The 6747-nt window shown below is 35.6% G+C and overlaps 1 pseudogene; it reads right to left on the reverse strand.

Moving 5' to 3' along the window:
- Positions 1-704: 704 nt before the first annotated feature.
- LOC127095094 (60S ribosomal protein L10-like) lies at positions 705-1226 on the reverse strand (annotated as a pseudogene).
- Positions 1227-6747: the final 5521 nt, after the last annotated feature.

Raw genomic sequence — 6747 nt, forward strand, 5'->3', positions numbered from 1 at the left:
AAATCCCAACCCAAGGGAAACCCTACTCTCATCTATTCTATGGTCGGAGAAAAACGAAAATAACTAGTCATGACCAACAAGAATACAAGATTGGCGAAGATGCTTACCTATTGTAGCGAAATCGAGCAGTCTAAAGAGGTAATCACTCGTTCAAACTCCTCTTGTTTCGTTTTCCTTTTTTCTTCCCAAGAGAGGATCACGAGTTAGGCTTGGTGAGGATTCGCCGTTTCGCTTTCTCGGCGTCTAAAATTATTAGGGTTCTTTTTCTCTCTTTTTTAGGGTTTTTGCCGCTTCGCCGTTGAAGAAGTTTCTTAGGGTTTTTTCTTTGTATTTCTAAACCCTCTTATATATGACTAATCTCCTTCTTTCTGTTGTTAGCTCCTTCAGGGTGGTGGAATGTGTCCGTACGGAAGACGTTTGGAAATTTTTTCCTCATCCCAGATTGTGGTCCCTCTTCTCAACTCCTCCATTTACTCTTTTACCATCGGTAACAAACAAAACTGCTATAACTCATTTAGAAGAAATAGAGTATGTGTTTTTTTTGGAATTATACTGATTTTTGTGTTGTTGTTAATTTGCAGATGCCATGGCGAAAACAGAAGCTGAAGAGAGAAAGAAAATGTGAGTGTGTTTGTACTGTGAGGTTTTGTATTGATATTGCACTGTTGTAGTCGTTGTTGTTGAGTGGCTTAAATGATTTTAGTTCAATTCCTATTTTCTGACTTCAACTTCAAATAACCGTTACTATCAATCTTGGTGAACCCTCACTTCCTACTGACAATGATCTTTTGACGACCAGGGAACTTAAGCTTAGCATGACGAAGAGCCTCCTGAGCATTTTGGCCATTGCTATCCTTGCAGCGGACAAAGAGAAGCACTTGTCCAATAGCCACACTAGGACAAACACCATATGGCTTTTGAAAGCACCTCGCTTACCAGTCTGAAGCCTATCAACTCCAGCACAAGAAAGCATCTTATTAATCCTAAGAACATGTAATGGGTGAACCCTGACCCTCAAGTGGAAAGCATCCTTTCCAGCAAACTTTGTCATGTACTTGTTGCAAAGCAACACGGGCAGCTTCAAGCGCCTCACTTGAAAAATTCTCCGTCTCCCAACTGACAAGAAGGACACAGAAAGGAAACTCGTCGACACCATTCTTCTTCATGCCAACATCATAGTTCCTGATCTTTGGATCCGGTACACCATGACAGAATCGTGACTTTGGGTATGGATGTGGTATAGTTTATTACACAGTTGTTGTGTTGGATTTCTCTATAACACTAACTTTCGATTCAAATTCTCTCTGATTCTGTCTTTGATCTAAGGTACCTTCCTTTTCACCATCCTCTAATAGATGCCTCCCTGACCACACTGCCAAGGTCATGCACTAACACAACATTCCTTTTCTTCTTTGTAGGTGTTCCGGTAACATGTCTTCACGGGAGTGTTTGAGCAATCTGGTTCCTTGAGCAAGAAGCTCTTGGCTGCAAGTGTAGCGGGGTTTTCGTTACCTTTAGGTTTATTGATTAAACCAAAAGTAAGCATACAATTTGAGTCGCCACCGCACTTTTATTTGTCCAAAGGAAAGGCTAAAAAGCAAACAAAAGCCAAGGTAAGAAGTTTTATCGAATAAAAAACTAATAAAAATGTCAGAGATCTATGTAAGGGGGTTGGTTATTAAATGGGAAGGTTTTACGCATCCAAAACATCCTTAGTACTCTAAGGGAACCCTTTTTGCAAATATGTGTTGTAGGTTGGTATTTGTGAAAAGATTTGTACAAAAGATTAGGGGGATGAGAAGGGAATAGATTATATTTACAAATTTGTTGTTTGAATGGATGAACCCATTGCCTACGTACCATCACAAAGGAGGATCAAAACCTCGTAGTTCGGGATAAAAATCACAAAGATTAGTAAATTGATTTGATCAAAAGCCTTAAGGTCTTTTGTTATCAAAGGGTGAAAACTCAACCTAAACCAACAATCCACCATGTGAGCAAGGCTTCAACATGCTAGTGAGGGGTTAACCCTATAATAAGCATGGAAGACTTATAATCCAATCACTAAGGATGAGGTGAGATTTACATCAACCACTATGATAACTCAAACCTATGACTAATGTTTTATGAAAGGGTTTTAACAAAGGTGGCCATTGGAACCACAAAAACAACTTGAAGTGAGTTATATTTACAAGTTAGATGTATTTACAAAAATGAAGTCAAAGTAGGATTTAAGATTTATTCACAATGAGTATTTATGAAAAGATTTTGAAAAGTCAAAGGCATAAGGCCTAGGTTTCTAGTTTGAAACAAAGTCACAGTTTACAGGAAAAGATTTTGGCTTGGTAAGAGTGGGGAGGAGAAGAGAAGGGCTAGTCCTAAAGCATACAAAGATAAGAGAGAAAAGATAAACCCTTGGAGTTCCTTTTCTTGAAATCATAGAGATGATTCATGATGCTCCTTTCCTTTGGACCTAGCACACAATCAAGTAATCAAACAATTTGGATTCAAGCCCCTAGGATCTTCACTTGGCTTGTCTCTCTTAACTTGGCTACTCATGACAATGGTCCTCTTTTACTATCTCAAGATGGAATCTCTATCAAAAAAGAGTAAACATCAAAAAGTTCACAACACAATAAGAGGAATGGACATAGAATAAGTTTAGATGAGAAGTCCTTTAAAGTAAACTTTGAAATTTAGCATTCTAAAGGCATGAAGCCTAGTTGCTCTTTAACAAGTTTAGAATTCTAAAGGCATGAGGCCTAGTTTCTCTTGAACTCTTTTAAGCATAGGTATGTCCTAATTCTAAGTCCTTTCTCCTTATGCATTAGGTTCACAAAACAAACAAAAGGCATACACAAGATAGCAATATATTTATATACAATAATGAGCTCAAATGAGCAAAAGGAAAATGGCATAAACATAAACTATGTGCTCAAGTGAGCAAAATAAAAAGTAATATGAATAAATGAGCAAGAAATAAATGGCATTAAAAGTAAAGGGCAAGAAATTAAATGCTCAAATTAAATTTAGTAATTAGTGAAGTTATGTTAGTTTGTCATAAGACAATGTAGCGCTATGTTAAGCAATCGTAAGTGGACTAATGTAGTAGTCACACCTATCTGAGGCCGATCAATAAAATTATAGGCAAATAAACACAAGTTAGTTATCATGACTAGTAAGCCAAGCTCCACAAACTTGCCATGCCAAAACAAAAGGGGAAGGACCTTGTATGGACTTTAGGTTTTTTGCTTGACCAAGAAGCAACCTATCTTGGACACAAAACAACTCACTTGATCATGGATCAAGTTGAGTTTGGTTTGGATCAAAGAAGGTTAAACCTATTATTTTTCAAGACCAACCATAAGACATTAACTCATTGGCCTTTAATGAAAAGAATGGGATGAATATGAAAGGGAGGGAAAAAAAGACAAGTATCAAGTCCAATTGATCAAATGTGAATCAAATCATCATCAACCAACACCAAACAAAAAAGAAATGAAGATTACAAGTCAACAAGTCAACAATAAATTTTTGGTATTTTTTGAATTAAAATATAATGCAAAATAAAAATAAACAAATAAGGTCAAACCTCAAATTCAATTTAAATCAACTTCAACAAGTCCAATTAAATTCTCATAGGTCTAACATGGTCAAACTAACTTTGACTAATTTTCTCAACAATTTTTGAAACCAGAAAGTAATTAAAATCAATTAAAAACACTAAAAAATAACACATTATGAATTAAAATCTCAAATCAGAAATTGATGAGACTATTTTTCATTGACTTATCATGATCCATAAGTGTTAAGAAAATATTTTTGGATTTTTTATATATCATAAAGTATTTTAAAATGAATTAAAACTATTAAAAACCAAATCATTCACAAAAAATATTAAATGAAATCACAAAAGTATTTAAAAATCAAAATATGAAACTAGATTTTTCAAGAATTTTTTCGGAATTGGTCTCATATTTTTGTGACTTCAAATAAAAATTTTATGATTTTTTGGAAATAAAAGGAATTAACTGAAATTAAAATGAAAATAGAAATAATTAAAAATCCAGCGCCACAGGATCAACCTCATTAATTGACATGGCATAGATCAAAGGCTCAGAGGTGAGGATGCATGGTGGACATAAGTCAAGTGTGCGGCATATTGATTAAAACAAGTAAACATAAGGAATGGTCTGGATTAGAACATGGAAGCACAATCCAAGGGCTGGGAAGGCAACCACGTGGTGATGGTAGTGGAAATCACCATCTTCTCCGATGAGATATCCGGCCACCACTTGCAGAGAAAATTTTTGTAACGAAAATGAAAAACAAGGATATCAAATTGAAGCTCAGGTGATTTACATCACCACTGTATCCATGGATCTTCCTCACTCTTCCTATTTTGAGAGAAATGTGAGATGGAAGATCATGGTGTGTCAACTACAAATGCATGAAATAAAGAATTGAGACCACCACTGGCCTGCCTCAAGTGTGAGGACTTCAGAAAACCACACAAACCAAAGAAAACTACATTGAATTGCAAGATCTAGATCCAAAAAGTTTGAAGTTCTACCTCTGAAATGGAGCTCTTAAGGCCACGAATTCTTCAAGATCTTGATCCCTTTTTGCTCTGGAGATGTAATGGAGATGAGAGGCTAAGGAATTGAGCTTTGAAAATCAACTAATGATGTTGAATTTCAAGCTTGAAAAAGAGAGAAAAATCTGAAAATTCCTTTGGTAATGGTTGGGATTTCAGTGCTGCAGCATTTCAGGTCTCCACAAGGTTGCTAAAAGAATGAGATTGAGTGCTTATTTATAGCTGAAGAGGGTTGAGTTCATGATTCCCTCGTGTGCATGGCAAATTTGAACTTTGGTGCATGGGCCTATACAGGGGCATGTGAGGCCCAATGATGGATACAAAACCCTGCTGAGATCAATTGAAATGGAATTGGACGTGCAATTTGGAAGGAGATGGCTTGCACATTAAGTTTCACCATGAAATGCAAAAATGAACACAAAGAAAGAGCTCTTCGAAAGAACATAAATAAGGAACAAAATTCATGTTGGGAAAAAATTCATTTGGCATTTGGAAATTAATGAAAATTGGCTTTGAAAGTTTGGGCACAAAACATGTCGAAGTCACCCTTTGAAAATTTTCACCAAAAGTAAGCCTATTCAAACCCCTCTGTTTGCATGATGCAAGTTTCAAATGGAAAACCCTCCAACACGAAAGTTGTAGATATTTTCAATATTATCAATTTAGACTCAAATTTTGTAGTATTTGGATTTTCCATGCAAATTTTATGGGCATTTGAAGTTAGGAACTTTTTCAAATTCAATGACTTAGGTCCAATGTAACCTATAATGTTATGTATTATCACATGTATTTATTTTAGGATTATGAAATTGTTTCCAACATAACATTTGAATTATAAATCTTAAGCTTTCCAATGAATTTGGTCTCACCTCCAAATCACAAAAATTAAGGAAGTTAGGTCCTTGGGAAGCTGACCCAAAATTAGGGTTTTAGTCAAAATGACCTATAATGTTTTGAAATTAATGATGACCTTCCAAGTTTCAAATGGATTTTTGATGAAAAAGATATTTGTTCATATGGTTCTTAATAACATTTTTTATCTTGGGGACATCTTCATTTGACAAACATATCACAAGTTATATCTCAGTGGACCTTAGTTTAGTCAGATGACTTGATTGGTTAACTTTTCAAGGACAAACTTCCAGTCTTGATTAATAAATGATTGAGGGTCCCCAAATAGGTTCATATATGCATAAAAAATGATTGAAAGATATTCCCTTGACTAAATTTGATCATAGGTTGAGGTTGCTTCATGAGCAAGGCACAATTGAATTAGGGTTTCCTTGGGGAAACAATCCTCAAGTCCTTTGGGTTATCTTGATCAAATTGGAAAATTGAGATACTTGGGAGACATATATGATGATTAGGAACTTTGTGGACCATTGTCATGCTTGTTCTCATCTTCATCTAGCCACTTCAATGGGCTTAGGAGCCTCCTAGGAGCATTGGATTATATGATCACTTAGGCTTCAAAACAAAAAGAGTTAGTGACATATTTTTGTGCTTTTGGTTAGTGATCGAATAAGAAAAGCAATAATATATAATACAAGCATGCTTGGTGATCTCAAACCACTCACACAAGTCCCAACCCTAGGGTTAAGGAGCCAAACATGCTATGATCCTTGAGGCAATGCACTGGGCAATGATATGATGCCATGAGGGATCTTAGGGTCAACATTAGGGTCTTACAACAAGTACTTAGGAAATCAATCTATAAAGACTATATCTCCACCACTATCACCTAGTGCTAGAGCTGCTGTTAGGCTTGGCTTTACTACCGTATATTCCAAATCTTATGCTCTTCTTTATGGACTTCATGTATTCAAGTGGTGATATTTAAAGGTTATGAGTTAATTCACTTGCCATGACGGTTGTGAGTGAGTGGATATGTTAAAAACGAATGAAGTAATTGGAATATTAATGAGTACGTGGCATTTCCTAAACATGAATGGAATCTTTTTGATGCGAATGAAGAAATACGAGTGCAAATTTCGAATGTGAAAAAAGTAAAAATATGAAATAGTAAATATGAACATGAATGGAGGAATATGTATGGAATTTATTTGAATTATGAAAGAATGGGAAAGTGAACATGACTGATGACCAACAACGTTCTTTTGCATTTGACACCTAATTTCTTTGAAGGGAGA

Source organism: Lathyrus oleraceus, chromosome 6, assembly GCF_024323335.1.
Source record: "Lathyrus oleraceus cultivar Zhongwan6 chromosome 6, CAAS_Psat_ZW6_1.0, whole genome shotgun sequence".
Taxonomy (NCBI): domain Eukaryota; kingdom Viridiplantae; phylum Streptophyta; class Magnoliopsida; order Fabales; family Fabaceae; genus Lathyrus; species Lathyrus oleraceus.